General features: G+C 40.5%; 1 long non-coding RNA gene across 3 annotated transcripts in view; it reads left to right on the forward strand.

The window, feature by feature from the left end:
• Positions 1 to 26227, forward strand: part of LOC117514680 — a 287762-nt gene that overhangs the window by 53799 nt on the left and 207736 nt on the right. The gene's annotated exons all lie outside the window — the stretch shown is intronic.

The following is a 26227-nucleotide window of genomic DNA, read 5'->3' on the forward strand; positions in this document are numbered from 1 at the left end:
ATTAATGTCAATTCTGTCATTTGTACAAAGTTAAAATATAACATATATCTTTTAATGTTGAATAATGCACTAATTCTGAGGTTTTGTAACAAACACAGACTGCAAAGCATTCTGGGTAAAAGTGCCTCTGCTAAACACTGATTGGTTCAGTCATTCATTATGTAAACCAACACGTTAATGTGACGTGTGTCGTATTTTGGTTTAAAGATAAATGTGCTTTTGTAAAATATTCCATCTTTATTTGTAAAACAGACATTTTTACGGAGCCCTGGAAGTGTCATCGCAAAATGTTTTGCATGTGGAGAGAATGTTTGATGATGTGCACACGTTTTATGATGTTGTAAAACGTGCACTCACTATTAGTAAGTAAGTAAGTAAATTTATTATATAGTGCCTTTCACAGATGTAAGTCACAAAGCACTTCATAGGTTAAAATGCAATAATAATAATAAAAACATAGATAAAACAAAGGACAAAGTTAACAACTGGTCAGTTCTGAAAAGAATTATCTTGACACATAAATGTTGGCTTTACACTGTGCATGTTTTGGCAATTTTTCAGATGATTTTTCATTGTGCGAGAATTTTTGTACCGAGTTTCAGGTTAATCGCGCGTCCTGCATCGTGTAGTGAAGTAACAAGCTTTAACATCTCAGACCACCTCCAGCTGCTGAAGAGCTACAAAGCATCCAACCGCAGAGCTGTCTTGTAATGTTTTTTTTTGTTGTTGTTTAAAAAAAAAAAAAAAAATCCATTTGCAAAGCCAAAAAGTTGATTTGACCACCATCTGATATAACCGGGTCAAAATAAATAGAACACTGCCATCTACTGGTGCCCAGACGCTTAGTACTCGGAGCGAATACTGCCATCTACTGGCCAGTAGTGTTCATGGCAGTAGCGACCTTGAAAACTTGACAAACAAAATTCACCAGTTCTCCTTTGTCTACAGAGGATAGAGTAGTTTTTTTCTGAAAACAGCTCCCTTCTGTTTGCAGAGGGTAGAACAATATACCTATTAGGAAATTTTTAACTGGTAGGTCTCAACTGCTTTTAAGTTTAAAAATGTTTTTCACTGTTCAGCTTGGTTTACTACGTTATCGGTCTAAAAGTTATTGGTCAGCAGTTCATCGGAAGATAATTAGTCCGATGATGGTTTTTAAAGTTATCTAAAAAGATAATCCGATAATGAAAACATTATCTTCAAAGATGATACTGAACAAAAGTTATCAAAAGCTTTTCTCTATGTTGAAGGGTGTGGCCGCTATGGTGCCGCCATTTTGACCCTTTGCCATAGAACATCAAGTCATGATAACTCCTTCATGCTTTGCCTGATTAACTTGAAACTTCACATGTATGATGACGGTTGGCCCCTGAACACACCCAGCCCCTCTGTTTGTACACTGAGCGCCCCCTAGTGGATGAACAATCAACATGTCATAACTCCTTGATGCATTGTGTGATTTGTTTAAAATTTTAACTGTGTGATGAGTGGTTACCCCTGCATGCACATGCCCACATGTGGTCACAAGGGCAACCACTGGCCTGGGTAGGCGGTCGCGCGGAACGAGGGCCCGTATATGACTGCTTGCAGTCTTAGTTTATTATTATTCTCACTCTTGAAATCGAAATTTCGGCCTCTTCCCATGCTCCAAAACTCACCAAACTTTCCAAAGTCGTCCGTCCGGATCCAAAATTCGATATTTTGGGGGCGTTGCACATGGTCGCAGAAAAATCGCGAAATAGCGCCCCCTAGACATTTTCAAAAACCCCTCCTCTTTGGGCTTTTTTCATCGTAGCCTCACGAAATTCGGTACACATATTTACCATGCCAGGATGCACGAAAAAGTCTCTTACTGTCATGGTGAAATATCGACAGGAAGTTGGCCATTTTGATTTTAAGTTTAGATTTTGAGCAAATTTTTGCCATTTTTGGCCATTACCACTACTTACATTGAACGAACTCGTCCTAGGGATTTCATCCGATTATCTTCAAATTTGGTCAAAATCATCACAACACAATAGTGATCAAAAGTTATCAAAAGATTCTAATTAAGTCAAAAGGCGTGGCTGCTAGGGGTCGTCAAACTTTGGCGAGCTTTTAGGAGCACGCCATTTCACTTCGAACGGCTGTCACGCCCACATACTTCATCGTAGATCCTTCAAACTTGCTGGACATGATGAGGGCTCCGCCCTGAACGTCTACATATCTTAAGTTCCCACCTGCGCCATAGCGCCCCCCAGTGGTGGCGGGAAAGGTCTATTTTTACTTTAAGAAGTCCTGATGTCACATACTTAACCCAATCAACTCATTCCACTTCTAAAACATGCAGAAAAATTGGTGAATGTAGGCGATAAACGCCGTGAAGTTATGAGTAATGGCGTCCGTGTGGCGGCGTGCCGAATATTGCCCATTCGCCATGAAATTACGTTCTTCCTTTTAACGGCTTTAATTTTGTCACATCATCATGAAAATTGATACACAGGTCGAGCACGACACCCTCTTACAATTCATAGGGGCGTCGCCCATGGGCGGGGCAAAATGCCTCAATAGCGCCCCCTTGAAACTTTCAAAAACCCCTCCGCTTATGGGTTTTTTTGGAGTAGGGAGATGAAAATTGGTACACGTGTGACTTGCATAGACATACAAAAAAGTCTCTTGCACCATGGGTCTACTCCAAACAGGAAGTCGGCCATTTGAATTTTCTTCTCATTTTGGCATGATTTCCACATGTTGTATTTGAACGAACTCCTAGGGATGTTGTCCAATTCACTTCAAATTTCTTCCACATCACCTACAGACGATACTGACCAAAAGTTATCGAAAGCTTTCTTTATGTCGAAGGGTGTGGCCGCTTTGGCGCCGCCATTTTGACCCTTCACCATGGAACATTGTACTTCACATACTCAACCCAATCAACTTCTTTCCACGTCTAAAACATGCAGAACAAGTTGGTGAACATAGGCGATGATCGCAGATGCTGAGAATGACAGCCTCAACACTGCATTTAATGACAGCCTCAACACTGCATTTAATCTATTATTAGACTCTATTGGCTTTGCTCAAAAAGTAAATGAGTCCACCCACCACTTTAATCATATCTTAGATCTTGTTCTGACTTATGGTATGGAAATAGAAGACTTAACAGTATTCCCTGAAAACTCCCTTCTGTCTGATCATTTCTTAATAACATTTACATTTACTCTGATGGACTACCCAGCAGTGGGGAATAAGTTTCATTACACTAGAAGTCTTTCAGAAAGCGCTGTAACTAGGTTTAAGGATATGATTCCTTCTTTATGTTCTCTAATGCCATATACCAACACAGTGCAGAGTAGCTACCTAAACTCTGTAAGGGAGATAGAGTATCTCGTCAATAGTTTTACATCCTCATTGAAGACAACTTTGGATGTTGTAGCTCCTCTGAAAAAGAGAGCTTTAAATCAGAAGTGTCTGACTCCGTGGTATAACTCACAAACTCGTAGCTTAAAGCAGATAACCCGTAAGTTGGAGAGGAAATGGCGTCTCACTAATTTAGAAGATCTTCACTTAGCCTGGAAAAAGAGTCTGTTGCTCTATAAAAAAAGCCCTCCGTAAAGCTAGGACATCTTTCTACTCATCACTAATTGAAGAAAATAAGAACAACCCCAGGTCTTTTCAGCACTGTAGCCAGGCCGACAAAGAGTCAGAGCTCTATTGAGCTGAGTATTCCATTAACTTTAACTAGTAATGACTTCATGACTTTCTTTGCTAACAAAATTTTAACTATTAGAGAAAAAATTACTCATAACCATCCCAAAGACGTATCGTTATCTTTGGCTGCTTTCAGTGATGCCGGTATTTGCTTAGACTCTTTCTCTCCGATTGTTCTGTCTGAGTTATTTTCATTAGTTACTTCATCCAAACCATCAACATGTTTATTAGACCCCATTCCTACCAGGCTGCTCAAGGAAGCCCTACCATTATTTAATGCTTCGATCTTAAATATGATCAATCTATCTTTGTTAGTTGGCTATGTACCACAGGCTTTTAAGGTGGCAGTAATTAAACCATTACTTAAAAAGCCATCACTTGACCCAGCTATCTTAGCTATTATAGGCCAATCTCCAACCTTCCTTTTCTCTCAAAAATTCTTGAAAGGGTAGTTGTAAAACAGCTAACTGATCATCTGCAGAGGAATGGTCTATTTGAAGAGTTTCAGTCAGGTTTTAGAATTCATCATAGTACAGAAACAGCATTAGTGAAGGTTACAAATGATCTTCTTATGGCCTCGGACAGTGGACTCATCTCTGTGCTTGTTCTGTTAGACCTCAGTGCTGCTTTTGATACTGTTGACCATAAAATTTTATTACAGAGATTAGAGCATGCCATAGGTATTAAAGGCACTGCGCTGCGGTGGTTTGAATCATATTTGTCTAATAGATTACAATTTGTTCATGTAAATGGGGAATCTTCTTCACAGACTAAAGTTAATTATGGAGTTCCACAAGGTTCTGTGCTAGGAGCAATTTTATTCACTTTATACATGCTTCCCTTAGGCAGTATTATTAGACGGTATTGCTTAAATTTTCATTGTTACGCAGATGATACCCAGCTTTATCTATCCATGAAGCCAGAGGACACACACCAATTAGCTAAACTGCAGGATTGTCTTACAGACATAAAGACATGGATGACCTCTAATTTCCTGCTTTTAAACTCAGATAAAACTGAAGTTATTGTACTTGGCCCCACAAATCTTAGAAACATGGTGTCTAACCAGATCCTTACTCTGGATGGCATTACCCTGACCTCTAGTAATACTGTGAGAAATCTTGGAGTCATTTTTGATCAGGATATGTCATTCAAAGCGCATATTAAACAAATATGTAGGACTGCTTTTTTGCATTTAAGCAATATCTCTAAAATCAGAAAGGTCTTGTCTCAGAGTGATGCTGAAAAACTAATTCATGCATTTATTTCCTCTAGGCTGGACTATTGTAATTTATTATCAGGTTGTCCTAAAAGTTCCCTAAAAAGCCTTCAGTTAATTCAAAATGCTGCAGCTAGAGTACTGACGGAGACTAGAAGGAGAGAGCATATCTCACCCATATTGGCCTTCTTCATTGGCTTCCTGTTAATTCTAGAATAGAATTTAAAATTCTCTTCTTACTTATAAGGTTTTGAATAATCAGGTCCCATTTATAGGGACCTCGTAGTACCATATCACCCCAATAGAGCGCTTCGCTCTCAGACTGCAGGCTTACTTGTAGTTCCTAGGGTTTGTAAGAGTAGAATGGGAGGCAGAGCCTTCAGCTTTCAGGCTCCTCTCCTGTGGAACCAGCTCCCAATTCAGATCAGGGAGACAGACACCCTCTCTATTTAAGATTAGGCTTAAAACTTTCCTTTTTGCTAAAGCTTATAGTTAGGGCTGGATCAGGTGACCCTGAACCATCCTTAGTTATGCTGCTATAGATGTAGAGCTGGGGGGTTCCCATGATGCACTGTTTCTTTCTCTTTTTGCTCTGTATGCACCACTCTGCATTTAATCATTAGTGATCGATCTCTGCTCCCCTCCACAGCATGTCTTTTTCCTGGTTCTCTCCCTCAGCCCCAACCAGTCCCAGCAGAAGACTGCCCCTCCCTGAGCCTGGTTCTGCTGGAGGTTTTTCCTGTTAAAAGGGAGTTTTTCCTTCCCACTGTAGCCAAGTGCTTGCTCACAGGGGGTCGTTTTGACGTTGGGGTTTTACATAATTATTGTATGGCCTTGCCTTACAATATAAAGCGCCTTGGGCAACTGTTTGTTGTGATTTGGCGCTATATAAAAAAAAATTGATTGAAATTGATTATTTATAGTCACTGTATAATGGGGATAAAGGGATTACATTTTGGTGAACGTTAATGAACCAGATCAATCCAAAATAAATAAATAAATTATATAATATATTTACACTCAACAAAAAATATAAACATATAAACATATAAACAAAACATACTCAACAAAAATATAAACGCAACACTTTTGGTTTTGCTCCCATTTTGTATGAGATGAACTCAAAGATCTAAAACTTTTTCCACATACACAATATCACCATTTCCCTCAAATATTGTTCATAAACCAGTCTAAATCTGTGATAGTGAGCACTTCTCCGTTGCTGAGATAATCCATCCCACCTCACAGGTGTGCCATATCAGGATGCTGATTAGACACCATGATTAGTGCACAGGTGTGCCTTAGACTGCCCACATAAAAGGCCACTCTGAAAGGTGCAGTTTTACACAGCACAATGCCACAGATGTCGCAAGATTTGAGGGAACATGCAGTTAGCATGCTGACAGCAGGAATGTCAACCAGAGCTGTTGCTCGTGTATTGAATGTTCATGTCTCTACCATAAGCCGTCTCCAAAGTCGTTTCAGAGAATTTGGCAGTACATCCAACAGCCTCACAACCGCAGACCACGTGTAACCACACCAGCCCAGGACCTCCACATCCAGCATGTTCACCTCCAAGATCGTGTGAGACCAGCCACTCGGACAGCTGCTGAAACAATCGGTTTGCATAACCAAAGAATTTCTGCACAAACTGTCAGAAACCATCTCAGGGAAGCTCATCTGCATGCTCGTCGTCCTCATTGGGGTCTCGACCTGACTCCAGTTCATCGTCGTAACGACTTGAGTGGGTAAATGCTCACATTCGCTGGCGTTTGGCACGTTGGAGAGGTGTTCTCTCACGGATGAATCCCAGTTCACACTGTTCAGGGCAGATGGCAGACAGCGTGTGTGGCGTCGTGTGGGTGAGCGGTTTTCTGATGTCAATGTTGTGGATCGAGTGGCCCATGGTGGCGGTGGGGTTATGGTATGGGCAGGCGTCTGTTATGGACAAAGAACACAGGTGCATTTATTGATGGCATTTTGAATACACAGAGATACCGTGACGAGATCCTGAGGCCCATTGTTGTGCCATACAAGAACATCACTCATGTTGCAGCAGGATAATGCACGGCCCCATGTTGCAAGGATCTGTACACAATTCTTGGAAGCTGAAAATGTTCCAGTTCTTGCATGGCCGGCATACTCACCGGACATGTCACCCATTGAGCATGTTTGGGATGCTCTGGACCGGCGTATACGACAGCGTGTACCAGTTCCTGCCAATATCCAGCAACTTCGCACAGCCATTGAAGAGGAGTGGACCAACATTCCACAGGCCACAATTGACAACCTGATCAACTCTATGCGAAGGAGATGTGTTGCACTGCATGAGGCAAATGGTGATCACACCAGATACTGACTGGTATTCCCCCCAATAAACAAAACTGCACCTTTCAGAGTGGTTTTATTGTGGACAGTCTAAGGCAACCTGTGCACTAATCATGGTGTCTAATCAGCATCTTGATATGGCACACTGTGAGGTGGGATGGATTATCTCAGCAAAGGAGAAGTGCTCACTATCACAGATTTACTGGTTTGTGAACTATTTGAGGGAAATGGTGATATTGTGTATGTGGAAAAAGTTTTAGATTTGAGTTCATCTCATACAAAATGGGAGCAAAACCAAAAGTGTTGCATTTATATTTTTGTTGAGTGTATATATATATGCACAGATTTGATCATTTTCACTGTTGCAAAGCTTCATGTGCAAATAAATCATTTGTGATATTCCTTTGCATTTTTTACAGATTAAGTGTCTGTTACATTTTTCATGTGGATTTTCAGACTCTTTTCGTTGACTCAAATCTTGAAACGTGTGCTGTATTTATGTACCGGTGGACAGCTGGGACATGCTGAATATCGTGGATTCATGTGTTTTCAAAATAGGTAAGATGTTTCGAAATAGACAGAATAGCTCATCCCCCATGGTAACAGCATAAATCCCCCCCCAAAAATGCTTGACACTTGCCTTCCTTATTTAGTCTTTTTACACTTGGTACATGAGCTAACCAGGTTTACAGGCACCTTCATCTCGGCCTCTCCTTCCTAGATATTAACACACACACATACACACACACCTTATTTATATGATATGCAATAGGATATTATTCACTCTGTCTTAAATCAGTCACAGTGAATTCGATTCTTATCCATACTTTGTGCTGCTTTGAATCTTCACAGTGTTCAAAATTTATTTTGTAGTTTCATCCTATTCTATAGTGATAAAACATTTCCAAGCTGTGAGCGTTTCCATTGATAGTATGATAAGATACAAGCTTGTAGAGACAAAGCCAGACTGACATATAAATAAATAAAAAATAAAAAGTGTTTTGACTGTTAATATCTTATGTGTGTATGGTTCACTGTGCTTACTGGTGGGGCCGCGATAGTCACACAGGCTAATCCAAATATCACTTTGTGTTGTACTTTTCTTTGCTGTGTGTAACACCTTGCTGACAGTGTGCAATGTGGTTGACTAATGCTGAATCATGCCTGGTTTTAAGGAGATATCCACGAGCTTATCTTGATATTTTGCGATAAGTCAGATTGTGTTCTTTAACACCGGCTGAGATACCAGACTTAAAACTGTTCCAGTATGTGCCTCTTCCTTCTTTTGTGTTTGCACACAAACATGTCTGCATTCAGAAATGTGAGATTGGTGCTAAGATTCCAGTGTGGGATGAGGATTTCTTCATCCTTTGACTTAATGCTGTTCATGCCTCTTGGGGGGATCTAACTTCCAGCTTCCAGATCTAAACAATATAGCTGCTGGTGAAGATTTGCACAATTACTGCATATTTGCTGCTTTAACTCCCCAGCCTACGCTCACACTATTGTAGTTTTAAATCAGATTAAATCCCTGAGCAGTTGATACAGATACAGATATTTGAACATTAAGAACAAAATGTGATGTATGTGATAAAATGCTGATGTAATGGGGCATTGCAAAATCCAACATGCTTTTGGTATGACTGTGTAACAATACCTATCGGCATGGTAAAAATGGTAAATGGACTGCATTTATATAGCCCTTTTCAATCTGCATCAGATGCTCAAAGCGCTTTACATAATGCCTCACATTCACCCCGATGTCAGGGTGCTGCCATACAAGGCGCTCACTACACACCGGGAGCAACTAGGGGATTAAGGACCTTGCCCAAAGGCAAGGTTATTTCCGGTCAGGCTGGGATTTGAACCATTCGACCATGAAAATATTAAGTGACAGTAATGTGGCATTTCACCCCAATGACCTTTATCTCTTGACCTTGGTTGAGGACTGGCTGACCTTGCCATGGCAATTCAGAAATTCACCTGAGTGTGTCATATGTTGAGTTAAATCTGCTTGAAAATCAGATTCCTTGATATTTGCCAAAATAAATTCTGTCAGGGCAGTTTTAGGGTCAGCCTTCACTGGCATACCACGTTTGGTAGAAATCAGCAAAAGGGCATTGGCTTCAATACTTGACCTTCGGCAAATGAAACCTTGCTGGGTAATTCCAGAGCCCACCTCCATACACATGCCAAACTTGGACTGAAAAACATACATTTTGAACTTTGACTTCAATGGCATTGACCCCAATGATTGACCTTTGGAAAATTTGGTTATGCCTGTGCAAAACCACAGCCCATCTATGAAAGGTGATTGAGATGTTTTGAGCCTGATCCAGAAAAAGTAGGGCAGATTTCTCAATCTTTTGCATTCTGAGAAACCACCATTTCTCAACATTGCACCCAGTGAGTCAAAACTTCACATATTCTAATTAAATGTTGGTTTCTCAGAATGCTAAAGATGGAGCACCACAACCTACTTTTTTCTGGGTCAGGTTCAAAACTTTTCAATTGCCCCTGTATGTACATACAAGGGTGTGCCATATTTAGTGGGTATTGCAGTGAATATCCAAATTTTGATCTTTGATCCCAATGACCTTGACCATAACAAACCCTTTAATGGGCAATTTAGGGCTCAACTTTTATTCATATACCAATCTGACTGGAAATCATGCCAAGGACCTGGGAGGAGTCAGGGAACAAACAGAAAGACAAATAGTGCTCAAGCTGGATGCTGGATGATATAACAAATGTGATTCTAACGTCCAATTTGAGGAGGGTAATGTTAACACCTCAGGTTGCAAACACCCTGATATTTCTTTATGTCTCTATCCTTTCATCATAAATTGGCAATTTTTCTGTGTATTCAACCACAATTTACTCATGAAGTATTTATAATAACCAGTGATGGGCACAGCTAACCAAAACGTTAGCTTCGATAACCATTAATCCAATAACTGAAAAGTTATCTTTTATGATGCTAAACTGATAAACTGCTAAAAAATTTATCGTTATTACAGATAACCGATAACTGATAACTTTTAGTACTGATTCGGATGTGGCCACATCAGATGACACTGTCGGCTTCTGATATACCAGGTTCACTTTAAGTGCCACAGGGGCTGCTGGGTAAATTCAAAGATCACAATCACAAAAGGAACACACGAAAATGAATGAATAAAAAAATAAAACCCCAAACACTGTCATCATTTTTCACCGTCGACCGGCCAATCATGTCTTGCAACTTAATGATGTCATCAGCAAGCGACAGCCAGTCTGCCATAAGCCATTTAAGTTGGTTCCACTCCTCCAGCCAATGCAAAGGAGTCGGTATTGGGTTATTTGGTCACGTGACTTTTAGTCAGGATTCTGACATTTTGCTGATTGGCCGAGATACGCTGCTCTCTGATTGGCTGCAGCCTTTGTCTACAACGTAACACTGGTACCACAGTCTCTGGAGGAGTGGAACCAACTTACATTTTCGGCGGTTACGTCACAGCCAATCACAGAGCGTGGTGTGATAGCCAATAGCGGCCGATGTATCAGATGGACCAATCACAGCCATGTTCTCAAAAACACGCAACCAGTCTCTTTGTATAAGAGACTGTGGTACCAGTGCTATAAACCACTGATCTATATATGACAGTGATTAAAATGTTTGATTTTAGGGTTTAAAAACGTTTTTAACTGTTAAACTTTGCTCACTTTACCAGCAAAAAAACAAACAACAAACAAACAAACAAAAAAAAAAACAACAAAAAATGTTAGCGGACTGAAAGTTATCGGAACCAAATTTATTGGAAGATAATTGGTCGGATGATGGTTTGAAAACTTATCTGAAAAGCTAATCCACTAACAGAAATTATCTTAGATAATTATCGGTTATCGGATTAGCTGAACTGCCCACCACTGATAATAACCCTACAGTATACTGTGATGATAATTTATCAGCAGTTGGATGACTTTAAGAAACAGTCTGCATTAGTGACAATTCTCTGGGAAGCTTGCTGTCCAGTATTCCATTTGATGTAAAAAGTTATGATTCCTGAAGGCAGATTATGTCTCAGACCATGAAAGCTTTACCTCAAGAGAATCTGCAGTGACATGATTTTCCAGTCCGGTGCAAATCATAATCTGAGTGCTGGGAAACATGGTGAGTAAACCCAAATGGATGCCTCACACTAAATAATGTAGTAGTCCATGCTGGATACAGCCTCTGCCCTGGATTAAGGTACATGCAGGCCATAGATTTTTTTCCCTCCACTGAGTTCAGGTTCTATAACAGTATCTGACCAGACTGAGCCTTTGTTAGCATAATGTGATACACCATGTTATTTTATATATTTATTACATATTTTATTACATTTTATTACATTTTATTTTATTAAAAATTAGGTGTAATGCAGTCAGCTCATGGAGTGGTTCACTACACGAGTCATAGCTCGCAGCTTTATATTATGACTATATTAAAGTGTTGGTGACATGATATGTAAGACTATATGTAGACTATGTATGACTATTTAAGACTAAAATTAAACAACAGTCTGAAATTGATCCTTTCCTGGTGCGCATTTACTGAAGAGAAAAATATTCGGATTTTGAACTGCGTGCCACTAAAAACCAGGAACTTCCCGGTGACTCCCGACATTGGAGAAGAAGGAGGAAGTGATCACAGCACCGGAACCATTATCTTAATAGTCCCATTAATTTATGGATTAATTTATGGATTTTTACAGACTACTGACAGCCCCGTTTCTACCGAGTGGATCGGGTTGGTGATGCAAGTTTTTATACGTGTCGGAACGGTTCATTTTCACCGACAGAATCCTTTTGATTGGCAGGTGGAGCACTTTTATTGACAAATGCCCTTGCACGGTGTCTGCGGCTTCTCCACAGTCTTTTAACTTGCAGCTCAAACAGGAGAGACTCGATCCATCAACTGCAGATGCAATGAACGGATTACACCTGTAGTTGATCGTGACGGTCACAGATCAGTACAGCAGAGACTTAAACCATCATGGACTTTTCTTCAGCCAGGACAACGAATTAAATTATTATCAGACGTTGATCTCACTGAACCATTACTTAAAAAGCCATCACTTGACCCAGCTATCTTAGCTAATTATAGGCCAATCTCCAACCTTCCTTTTCTCTCAAAAATTCTTGAAAGGGTAGTTGTAAAACAGCTAACTGATCATCTGCAGAGGAATGGTCTATTTGAAGAGTTTCAGTCAGGTTTTAGAATTCATCATAGTACAGAAACAGCATTAGTGAAGGTTACAAATGATCTTCTTATGGCCTCAGACAGTGGACTCATCTCTGTGCTTGTTCTGTTAGACCTCAGTGCTGCTTTTGATACTGTTGACCAAAAATTTTATTACAGAGATTAGAGCATGCCATAGGTATTAAAGGCACTGCACTGCGGTGGTTTGAATCATATTTATCTAATAGATTACAATTTGTTCATGTAAATGGGGAATCTTCTTCACAGACTAAGGTTAATTATGGAGTTCCACAAGGTTCTGTGCTAGGACCAATTTTATTCACTTTATACATGCTTCCCTTAGGCAGTATTATTAGATGGCATTGCTTAAATTTTCATTGTTACGCAGATGATACCCAGCTTTATCTATCCATGAAGCCAGAGGACACACACCAATTAGCTAAACTGCAGGATTGTCTTACAGACATAAAGACATGGATGACCTCTAATTTCCTGCTTTTAAACTCAGATAAAACTGAAGTTATTGTACTTGGCCCCACAAATCTTAGAAACATGGTGTCTAACCAGATCCTTACTCTGGATGGCATTACCCTGACCTCTAGTAATACTGTGAGAAATCTTGGAGTCATTTTTGATCAGGCTATGTCATTCAATGCGCATTTTAAACAAATATGTAGGATGATGCGGAAAAACTAATTCATGCATTTTTCCTCTAGGCTGGACTATTGTAATTCATTATTATCAGGTTGTCCTAAAAGTTCCCTGAAAAGCCTTCAGTTAATTCAAAATGCTAGAGTACTAACGGGACTAGAAGGAGAGAGCATATCTCACCCATATTGGCCTCTCTTCATTGGCTTCCTGTTAATTCTAGAATAGAATTAAAATTCTCTTCTTACTTATAAGGTTTTGAATAATCAGGTCCCATCTTATCTTAGGGACCTCATAGTACCATATCACCCCAATAGAGCGCTTCGCTCTCAGACTGCAGGCTTACTTGTAGTTCCTAGGGTTTGTAAGAGTAGAATGGGAGGCAGAGCCTTCAGCTTTCAGGCTCCTCTCCTGTGGAACCAGCTCCCAATTCAGATCAGGGAGACAGACACCCTCTCTACTTTTAAGATTAGGCTTAAAATGTTCCTTTTTGCTAAAGCTTATAGTTAGGGCTGGATCAGGTGACCCTGAACCATCCCTTAGTTATGCTGCTATAGACTTAGACTGCTGGGGGGTTCCCATGATGCACTGAGTGTTTCTTTCTCTTTTTGCTCTGTATGCACCACTCTGCATTTAATCATTAGTGACTGATCTCTGCTCTCTTCCACAGCATGTCTTTTTCCTGGTTCTCTCCCTCAGCCCCAACCAGTCCCAGCAGAAGACTGCCCCTCCCTGAGCCTGGTTCTGCTGGAGGTTTCTTCCTGTTAAAAGGGAGTTTTTCCTTCCCACTGTCGCCAAGTGCTTGCTCACAGGGGGTCGTTTTGACCGTTGGGGTTTTTACGTAATTATTGTATGGCCTTGCCTTACAATATAAAGTGCCTTGGGGCAACTGTTTGTTGTGATTTGGCGCTATATAAATAAAATTGATTGATTGATTGAAACGGGCAGGTAATACTACATATTTAGTCCTTGTGTGAATGGTCTTAATATTTAATAACGTGCACACAATATAATAAAATGAGCGCACATAATATAAAACGTGCGCACAATATAGTAAAATAAGCGTGCAATATAATAAAATGTGTGCACAATATAATAAAACATCCGCACAATATAATAAAATGAGCGCACAATATAATTAAAATGTGTGACCAATATAATAAAACAATATAATAAAATGAGCGCACAATATAATTAAAATGTGTGACCAATATAATAAAACAATATAATAAAATGAGCGCACAATGTAGTAAAATGTGTGCACATTCTCTCCACATGCAAAACATTTTGCGATGACACTTCCAGGGCTCTGTACACTACTAATGTACAGTACATTAACTGTATTCAAAGAACTGGCAAAAAAGTATCTCCTGCATGCCGAAATCGCCTGCAGTATTTATTTATTTAATAATCACCATTCTGTGTTCTGAACTCGGCCAACATCATCACTGTTGTCATACTGAAGGTTTTCCTCCAAGGTTTCATCTCCCTCTTCGTAACCTAAATAAGGCTCAAAACCATAAGGCTGTGTCCTCCACAGCTTATTCAGACATACTTTCAGACTGGACTTAAAAAAGCTCCACACTAGAAAAAAAAAAAACGTTTGAAAACAGCTCCACCTCTGTCATGTTTACAACTGATTTGGGCTTGAATCAGCAGGTGCATTTCTGGTTATGACATAGCAACAATATGGCCGTGGGTTGAAATAGAGCACAGGCTTCAGACAGCTGTTGTTTATGCTTCACCTGCACACTTATCATTGACTTTTATTGTTCAGGATTTTTTTTTTAAATAGGAACATTTCATCATTTTTAGTGATTATTTGTGCACATTTTTTGGTGTCACCTACACTTTAAATTGTAGCAGGCATTAATTTGTTGTGTTGTAGATCCTCCAAATTATTTATTTTGATGCACCTTTGGCAGCAATTACAGCCTCAAGTCTTCTTGAATATGATCCAACAAGCTTGGTGCACCTACCGTTGGGCAGTTTTGTCCATTCCTCTTTGCAGCACCTCTCAAGCTCCATCAGGTTGGATGGAGAGCGTCAGTGCACAACCATTTTCAGATCCCAACAGTGATGTTTAATCAGATTCAGGTCTGGTTTCTGGCTGGGCCACTCAAGGACATTCACAGAGTTGTCCTGAAGCCACTTCTTTGATATCTTGGCTGTGTGCTTAGGGTCATTGTCCTGCTGAAAGATGAACCGTCGCCCCAGTCTGAGGTCAAGAGCGCTCTGGAGCAGGTTTTCATCCAGGATGACTCTGTACATTGCAGCATTCCCTCAATCCTGACTAGTCTCCCAGTTCCTGCCACTGAAAAACATCCCTGCAGCATGATGCTGCCACCACCATGCTTCACTGTAGGGATGGAGCCTGGTGTGTGCGTGATTTCTTAGTTTTATTTTTTTTTAGTAAATGTGCAAAATCTTCAAAACAATTTCTTCACATTGTCATTATGGGGTACTCATCACTCATCACTCATCTTCAACCACTTGGGTCGCGGGGCAACTGCTCAAGCAGGGCACCCCAGACTTCCCTTTCCCGAGCCACACTGACCACATCTGACTGGGCGATGGAGCAGCGGCTCTACTCCGAGCTCCCCACAGATGACTGAGCTTCTCACCCTATCTCTAAGGGAGACACCAGCCATTAAGGAAGCCCATTTTGGCCGCGTGTACCTGTGATCTTGTTCTTTTGGTCATGATCCAACCCTCATGACCACAGGTGAGAGAAGGAACAAAGACTGACCAGTAGACCGAGAGCTTTGCCTTTTGGGTCAGCTCCCTTTTTGTCACAACAATAGCGAATGCAATACCTTCCCTGCTGCACCAATTCTCCAGCCAATCTCACGCTCCATTGTCCCCTCACTTATGAACAAGACCCGAGGTACTTGAACTCCTTCACTTGGGGCAATCCAGAGTAGGCAATCCATCCTGCTGAGAACCATGGGTTCAGATTTAGAGGTGCTGATTATGGGGTATTGTGGGTAAAATTTTGAGGAAAAAAATTGAGCTTCATCCATTTTGGAATAAGATTGTAACATAACAAAATGTGGAAAGGTGAAGTGCTGTGAATACTTTCTGGATGCTCTCTCTCTCTCTCTTATCTCCTCTCTCTCTCTCTCTCTCTCTCTCTCTCTCTCTCTCTCTCTCTCTGTCTATCTATCTATCTTACTAACTAATAATGTGCTGCCCGTTCTTCACAGAATTTCCCTAAGATTTCACATTTTTTTCAAATAAAATGGACTAATTTCAAAGTATGTGTCACCCACTTCACATTTTGATATTACATGCACATCACAATTTTATGCCATAAATTGGAGCAGCCATGTTTCTTTTCATGGTTTCCCCATGACATCATTGGGATTCATTACTCCCTCCACAGGGAAAACAGTTGGGCCTATATTTGAACGCAGTATCATCTCCAAACCCATTGTAGACTGAAAGCAGTAGTGTGAGCTTTCTCTTTCATGAGAGCATCCTTAATTATATCAAGGTGCAATGTTCCCCTATGTAGCAACAGGTGCCAGTTGCTGTGTTTCCATTACACAGTTGCAAAAATTTTGTGATATTTTCAGATATCGACCAAAGCAGAATGGTGAAATGACAGTATTTTCATTAAGTGATGGAAGATGACTGCTTGGTTCTCTGTTCTCATGATAACTGTCATTTTAGCGAGGCACTCACAAGAACTGTAAATGCAATATTCATGGCAACGGAACTGCAAAGCCGCAAAATACTGCCATTTTGTTTTGTTTTTTTAATCCAGAATTGCAGTACTGCACCATTTTCATTTTGTTTAACAAGCATTTCAGCTCTTACGCTACCCACACACACCGTGTCATGTATTTTAGAATGTTATGTGATGTTTTCTATGTCATGTGACACATTTTTGCAATATTTAAGGTTTTTTTTTTAAATACACATTTCCATTCATCTTATTGTCCAATTTTAGATTTAGCACCTCTAAATCTAAGGCCATGGTTCTCAGCAGGAAACTGATGGATTGCCTACTCCGGGTAGGGAATATGGCCTTGCCCCAAGTGAAGGAGTTCAAGTACCTCAGGGTCTTGTTCACAAGTGAGGGGATGATGGAGCGTGAGATTGGCCGGAGAATCGGCGCAGTAGGGGCGGTATTGCATTCACTCTGCCGTGCTGTTGTGACGAAAAGGGAGCTGACCCAAAAGGCAAAGCTCTCGAGCTACCGGTCAATCTTCGTTCCTACTCTCACCTATGGTCATGAGTGTTGGGTCATGACTGAAAGAACTAGATCGTGGGTACAAGCAGCCAAAATGGGCTTCCTCAGGAGGGTGGCTGGTGTCTCCCTTAGGGATAGGGTGAGAAGTTCGGTCATCCGTGGGAGGCTCGGAGTAGAGTCGCTGCTCCTTTGTGTTGAAAGGAGCCAGCTGAGGTGTTTGGGCATCTGGTAAGGATGCCTCCTGGGTGCCTTTCCAAGAGAGGTGTTCCAGGCATGTCCATCTTGGAGGAGACCCCGGGAAGACCCAGGACTAGGTGGAGAGATTATATCTCCACACTGGCCTGGGAATGCCCCGGAATCCCCCAGTCAGATGTGGTCAATGTGGCACGGGAAAGGGAAGTCTGGGGTCCCCTGCTGGAGCTGTTGCCCCCGCGAAACGAACCCGGAAAAGCGGTTGAAGATGAATGATGAGTTATTTTCCAATTTGCAACTTCAATTTGCACAATTTGGTGTGTCATGGAAACCCACAAATTAGTCCAGAGGGCTGATGTTATTTCTACCTGCTCTACTCACACCTGGTTATTTAATTCTGGTGTTTCCCAGCTCCTCATTGGCTGGGCACACCTGACAGAGTTAGCTGTGGGTTGCAAGATCTGGACTCCTCTAGTCTACAATAGAAATTTATTTCATATTTCTGCTGTTTCTCTCTTAATGGATCAGTCTTTCTTTTTTCTTATCCTTTAAGCCACACACTGATTTAGATTTCAATAGTCAACCTGCCCCAGTTATATAGGGTCAAAACTTCAACACTGGAGTTTTAAACAGACGATTTTAAAGACAATATAAAATATCCAGTGAAGAATAAAAGCATATTTTCATGAGGTGTGTAATCTTGAGGGAATGTAGCTGAATGAGGCCAAGTCATGCCCTAGCCTGTATTGTTATATATCTAATTATTATTCACCAGCCGTTAGCTCTTTTCTACTGTGCTGTGTTGCCAGCAGCAGTTCACAAGGTCAAATTCATAGTACTTGTAAATGTCCTTGCTGAATTTTAATTCAGCTGCATTTCTCAGGGACTGAAATTACACACTACCTGTTTGCTTGTGGTCATATTCACACCACCTGTCTGCTAAACCGCAGTTTAAAGAATTACCATCCAGTACTGAATCCCACTCAACATAAATTTCTTCTCAGACAAGGTCAACACTTGACAAATGAGCTGAGTAAATATGAGTCATTCTTTTAATTATGCATTAGCGTGTTAGTCAGACAGCGTTAGCTTTCATTTAGCTCCCAGGGGCTAAACTTACAAAGTGATTTTGTCAAGTATAACTGCATCATGATCTTGAAACTACAAAATAGTGACTCCATAATCCAACTTTTCACATCATAACTAATGAAAAACAGTTGTCATTATGAATTTGTCATGTCAACATGCCCCAAAAGCTAATTTACCCTTGAAATCCAAGGTAACACCTTGTAAACTGTGCTAATTTGCTCTCATTTCAAAAGAAGGTGGCTTCACGTAAACACCTTCATTGGTCGAGAGGGAATTAGCAAAAGTCACATGTTGTCCATTATTATGACTTATTTGGTTTGATTCCAATCCACTGCATTTCCCTGGCAGTATGGCGTTAACCTCAGTAAAATTGAATTGAGATTGATTCGGAGTGTTCTTGCAATTAATCCCTGTGCAGCTGGGTTTAAACGTTATTCTAATTCAATTACATTTGTTCCACAAATCTGATTGGTTAATTGTGTGAGATTTCAGACCATAAAATATCGTGTTGACGGTGGCAAAATATTTGACCGTTTCACATTTGATGTATTACTCCGCCCCTAACCGCGTTGCTACGTAGATGTCAATAATGGCGCTGTCAGCTGAGAGTGAGAGAAACTAGTGCAGTAACGATGATGCCAAAATGGCTGAATTTAATCTATCATACGAAACTATTGATATGGATTCTGATACGGAATTACTCAGTGCAGTTGACGAGATGGTAGAAATCTGTGGGTCTGCTCACAGAATTCCCAGTTTGGCATAAGCTTTGCCGACTGAATTACTTACAGAAACATGCTAAATGGACTGCATTTATATAGCGCTTTTCCATCTGCATCAGACGCTCAAAGTGCTTTACTATAATGCCTCACATTCACCCTGATGTTAGGGTGCTGCCATACAAGGCACTCACTACACACCGGGAGCAACTAGGGGGTTAAGGACCTTGCCCAAGGGCTCTTAGTAATTTTCCAGTCAGGCTAGGATTTGAACCAAGGATGCTCTGGTCTCAAGCCCAATGCCTAACCACTAGACCATGACCTCTCCATGCAAATAAACCGTGCAAACAATGGAATTGGATTATAATGGGAATAACCCTGTTGTGTCTGATGATTTGTGGATGTTAATGCTGGATTTTATGATCACGAATTGAGTTTTAATTGAGTAAAATGGATATTTGATTCTACATGATTCTGTATTTATTTCTGTTTTTTATTTGCTACTAATAGATTATATCACTCCGGTGCAGGAACTAGAGCACAAGGACTCTGGAAAAACTCCAAATAATTGTAAATTCTTGTATTATTTGTGAATGTTTTCTGCTGATTTTTGCTGGTTGTTGTGATGATCGATTCAATGTCATATAGACAAGAAACTGTGGTGTGACATTATTTGGTTGAATGAAGAGCAGTACTCATGGGGTCGTGAAAGATAGGAGGCGCACGAGTCACTCGCCTAAAAAAAATAAATTCTCTACACACTGTGCAATGTTCTGTTTCAAGCACTACAAGTATCGTATGTACCTCGTATTGTGACACAATTTTTTTTGTAATTTTGTCTCTGCACAAAATTAAAGTGACATAGAATGAAACAATCAAGATGTGCTTTTTGTGTATTCATGTTTTATTCAAGGAGTTTTCAAAAATATTGGATTAACCATTTAGAAATGACTCATTTTTATACATAATCACTCCATTGTTGAGGCCATAAGTAACTGGATAAACTAAATATTCAGTGTTATTGTTCATACAAATCATCACTTTTACAGCCATTTTTTGGGGCATGTCAGAGGATGGTAATATACTATAATAATAATAATAATAAATATAATAAACTTCATTATCATCAATCATTAAGGAATACTGCTGTATCATAAATCTGTTTGGAAAAGACAATTTTCAAACATGAGTGACCATGTAAGAAGGAGACTCAAGCCACCAAGACACCCTTTACAGCTCTGAATGAGTTATAGACTTTTGTGTCTATGAACGGAGAGATTTACATTGTGCAACATTTGTGTGTGGCATCACCATGCCTCACTCATCCAAGCCTCACTCAGCCACACCTCTCTCAACTTGTAAAGTGCTGATTACAGCACTTGTGAATACTTACATTCCTCAGGGATCTGTCCTGGCTTCCCCACAGTTCAGTGCTTACATGGGCTGAGTGTTGGGTAGTTTTGTAGAAATCAGTGGCTTGGGTACATTTTTGGGTGATGAAATGTTTACTGACATTAACATTGCAGATAATGTGGTCTTTGCAGAATCAGTGGGTGCCCCTGATTGCAGCATGGTCTCTCTTTATTTTATGTTGTGATTATTTTTCATGTTAAAACATGCTAACATGACCCAAAATAGGAAGTTCACTGGTTCTCACTTGTATTTATCAGAACCCAAAATTTCCAAGCAGAATATGTGATGGTTTACAGAGTTACTGATATAATTATTGTGGACCCACTCACTGACTGATTCTATTCATCTGATGTCTGCCCTGCGAATTGCAGGGAATTTGATTGATTGAATTGACATTTTCCCCAAGCATTTCATGCCTGCCTGCAGTGGATCTGCACCCCACAGAGAGTCCCACCCATCCATTTGGGAATCGTTGACATGATCTAATCTTGGTTCTCTTGTCACAGTGCATGCAACAAAACAAAGTATAGATACAGATGCTTTTCCAGTCTGGTCACACTTCTCTGTTTTCTGCGCTTTCCACTTCTCATTCTCTCTCTCTCGCTACCTTACTTTTCTCACCTCTTTATCTCTCTGACTTAATTTTTCTCTCTGATATTCTCTGTCGCACAGACACACAGTGAGATGCTGTCATGCCACAATGGATGGTAAAAGCACTGAGCCCGCCTCCTCTTCAGTTCATCGCCAGTTCACTCGGCTCTGCACTGACAAAAATTATGCAGCACAGGAATACATATTTGACAGTGACAGGCACAAAGTAAAACTTCAGGATCCATTTACATGACATCAAAAGCCAGCTCCAGTGTTTCAGACCGGGGTCTATGTTATTACTGTCAAAAAACAAGGCTAGTCTGATGAAAATGCCTCGCTCTAGCACATGCTTTCTAAAACAGTTTTTCTTTACTGTACACGCTAAGACATACCATAGGGACGGCTCAATGACACACCTTGAATCACCACCACTAGCAGATATTGAAGCCATAAATAAGTCAGCACATGGTACTGCCACCATGGGAACTGGCGATATATGAACTCCAATTCTTTGCATTACTGTCCAATCACACTCTATAATCAATGTGCCCCTGGAGGTTATCATGTTAGTTTATTGTGTGACCTCATAAATCACTCTCATGTAAGAACAATCTGTTGCAAAAACAAGACACGTACACCAAGCATAAGACAGTCGTGAATCGAGAATGGATACTGTGATTATATCCCATTGAGTTATCGTGACATCTCAGACAGAGTGTATAGTGCAGCAGATAACTGAAACAATTGTGCAAATGGTGATACAAGCACCAAAGTTGGCACAAATACTCCTTTAGAAGTTGCTCTTTTGAAAAAACCGACTGGCCACTTGAATTTTCAATAGGCGGCCAGGTAGGGGTCAACTGAAGAATTACACAGGGGTCAAAATTAAAAATGCTAAAATCATTTTGAAAACTACACCACATTATTTGTCTGATCGTAAAGATTCCAAAAAGGTATAGTTTGAACTATCTATGACTGAATGATCAGGAGTTATGGGGTAAAAACAGCAAAACTGGTGACAAAGGTCAGTTTATACAGGGGTCAGAAGTTAAAGTTCCTTCAATTTTGGTAAAAAGTGATGCAAATTATTGGTTGAGCTAACATGATTGATAAATGGAATAGTTTTGATTGTGCTGAATGTTTGGTCTCCAAAAGTAAAGTTCAATCAAAGTCAACGTCCATTGAATTGGATGGCATGTGACATATGTTACCCCGTAACATGATAAATAAGCATGATACATGGTCCAAACTATTCCTTTTTAAAACCCTGTTAACTCAACTAATAATTTGCATTATTTTTTACCAAAATTGGAGCAACTTTGGAGCAACTTTAACTTTTGACCCCTGTACAAACTGAAACAAAACCCCAGCAAGAGAGTAACCACACAGAGAAAACAACATAACCATGACAAAATGACCCAAAACGTGAAAATAAAACAAGGCAAAAACTCACGTCCTGACAGGAACGGTACTTTCTGTGATTTGATGATGTGACGTGATTTGATTCGATGCAGGCCGATGAAATTCTTTACTTCATGTAGACATTCATTTTCCATGATAAATTAAAATAAGCCATGTGTGAAATTTCTGACCTAACCTTTTCCCACTGTCTGTGGTCACATTCTCCTCTTCTTCTTCTTCTTTGCCCAGCAGCAGCTCAGTTTGTGGTGGCATCCTGTTGGGCAATGGCACCGGTTGCGGTCGTTGTTAACCCGGGCCTCGACCGATCTGGTATGGAATTTTGATTTGCACTGTGCATGGTTGGGTTTGCTTGTTTTATGCCGGATGCCCTTCCTGACGTAACCCTACTCATTTATCCTGGCTTGGGACTGGTGTCGCAGACCCAAGGACCCCCCCTACAAATTGGTCTGTCCTGCCTTCACTGTGCATGCATCATTTGAGACCACAGCAGCTCGTTTGAGTCTGACTCTCTACGCCCAAAGCAATCAAAGGGATTCGTGTGATTATTAACCATCAGATGAGGTAAGTAAGTCCCTTCGGCTGCTCCCTTGTTTTGTACTCGGGGTCGCCACAGCAAATCCAAGGTGGATCTGCATGTTGAATTGGCACAGGTTTTACACTGGATTCCCTTCCTGACTCAACTCCACATTACATGGAGAAATGTGGTAGGGGTGGGATTTGAACCGGGAAACTTCCGCACAAGTGCATTAACCACTTGGCCACCACCCTTACTACATCAGATGACAAGGTAAAAGCTCTTAAATCATTCTAAAGTCAGTTTTAAGCAGAAACAAGGCTGTTTTAAGCAGAAACGCGATAATCGGAGAGTCACTACTGACACTTTGAAATGATGGAGGCGCAGTGAACGCAGCAGCTAGCAGCTTGTCTGGCTGCGGTGGTTGTTGTACAAAAGCTTCAGATATCTGTCGGTGAGATAGATGATGACTGGAGTGCAGTTTGAAGCAGAAACGAGGTGATAATCAGTGCACTGTGGCTGGTGCACAGAGATGACACATATGCAGTGACGTCAGGGCGGACTGATTTTTAGGGGGGACTGGCTGGTACTGGCTGCACACCACATATGGCTCCTAAGTCATAATTTTTAAAGCCAAGCCACCCGTTATTAGAGCCACCACCTCAGCCACAAAAATTATGCACCAATCAAACACCTGAACCCAGACTGTCTTTGCTCTTAACTTTCGTTATCTTGATAAATTCTTGACAGGGAGTGTGTTTGGGCTTAAGCTTCAAACGCACTCTTTGGGTGATGTCACGGAGGGTTTATACATTATATATCAGTCTATGTTGAACCGTTGTCAACTGACCAACACTTTAGCAAAATGGTAATCAGTGAAAAACCAGCAGCCACTGTACTTCTCAACAATCCCTCAATCACAGGTTTGGCTATTATCCTTTGAAAATCATCTCCCTTTAAACTAGAAGCACTCAGAGAGCGCAAACCTCCTCCATCCCACAATCAAGTTTTATGTCTCTTTTTTCAGGACAACCTGTACTTTCAAAATATATATGCTATAGTTCAAATCAAAATCAATTTTATTTATATAGCGCCAAATCACAACAAACAGTTGCCCCAAGGTGCTTTATATTGTAAGGCAAGGCCATACAATAATTACAGAAAAACCCCAACGGTCAAAACGACCCCCTGTGAGCAAGCACTTGGTGACAGTGGGAAGGAAAAACTCCCTTTTAACAGGAATAAACCTCCAGCAGAACCAGGCTCAGGGAGGGGCAGTCTTCTGCTGGGACTGGTTGGGGCTGAGGGAGAGAACCAGGAAAAAGACATGCTGTGGAGGGGAACAGAGATCAATCACTAATGATTAAATGCAGAGTGGTGCATACAGAGCAAAAAGAGAAAGAAACACTCAGTGCATCATGGGAACCCCCCAGCAGTCTAAGTCTATAGCAGCATAACTAAGGGATGGTTCAGGGTCACCTGATCCAGCCCTAACTATAAGCTTTAGCAAAAAGGAAAGTTTTAAGCCTAATCTTAAAAGCAGAGAGGGTGTCTGTCTCCCTGATCCAAATTGGGAGCTGGTTCCAGAGGAGAGGAGCCTGAAAGCTGAAGGCTCTGCCTCCCATTCTACTCTTACAAACCCTAGGAACTACAAGTAAGCCTGCAGTCTAAGAGTGAAGCTCTCTATTGGGGTGATATGGTACTATGAGGTCCCTAAGATAAGATGGGACCTGATTATTCAAAACCTTATAAGTAAGAAGAAGAATTTTAAATTCTGTTCTAGAATTAACAGGAAGCCAATGAAGAGAGGCCAATATGGGTGAGATATGCTCTCTCCTTCTAGTCCCTGTCAATACTCTAGCTGCAGCATTTTGAATTAACTGAAGGCTTTTCAGGGAACTTTTAGGACAACCTGATAATAATGAATTACAATAGTCCAGCCTAGAGGAAATAAATGCATGAATTAGTTTTTCAGCATCACTCTGAGACAAGACCTTTCTAATTTTAGAGATATTGCGTAAATGCAAAAAAGCAGTCCTACATATTTGTTTAATATGCGCATTGAATGACATATCCTGATCAAAAATGACTCCAAGATTTCTCACAGTATTACTAGAGGTCAGGGTAATGCCATCCAGAGTAAGGATCTGGTTAGACACCATGTTTCTAAGATTTGTGGGGCCAAGTACAATAACTTCAGTTTTATCTGAGTTTAAAAGCAGGAAATTAGAGGTCATCCATGTCTTTATGTCTGTAAGACAATCCTGCAGTTTAGCTAATTGGTGTGTTTGTGGTGGTAGTTGTGTTTTATAAGTGTAATAAAGGTTTACAATCAGAAATAAGAAAGGAAAACGTAAAGCGGAAAATTTTCCACACACATTTATTCAAAACACACAGCAAACTATAATAAACTAGTAACACATCACTCCTAAAAACAATCTTTGGTGTGTCACGTGAAGTGACTCTGCCCTACGATTGGATTTTGGAAAACCATGTGACGGTGAACCAATTCCGATTGGACACTCACATTGCTCACGTCATCACACAGCTTCTCTGAGGAGTACAAAGATGGTGGATGGTGGCTCGAAAGTCCGCAGAGTTAACCTTTCAGCAAAAAAAGTAAGTTTTTATCTCATCATTAAAAAGTTATCTGTAATTTAGTAAAGCTTGGTCTCAGCCGACAGCGTCGGCCCCTGAGGGTTAAACCCTTAGATCTTCAACAAATGTATTTATAAAGAGAAACTGCATGAACTACACAAGTTTTTTTTATTTTCTAATAAGTTTATTCAGTGAGGAGAAACAAATGCTAAATTATTGTTGTGTCGTAACTTAATTTTTGTTCAGCCTTTGTGACCCATCTTCATGACGTTAGATGCAAAAATGTTGAAATTGGCCCTATCCTGCAATTATAAAGAATCCTTAAAAAAAAACTTACTGGATCCGGATCGTGTTCCGGATCATTACTAAAATTTAATGACTT

The sequence above is a fragment of the Thalassophryne amazonica genome, chromosome 7 (genome assembly GCF_902500255.1).
Source record: "Thalassophryne amazonica chromosome 7, fThaAma1.1, whole genome shotgun sequence".
Taxonomy (NCBI): domain Eukaryota; kingdom Metazoa; phylum Chordata; class Actinopteri; order Batrachoidiformes; family Batrachoididae; genus Thalassophryne; species Thalassophryne amazonica.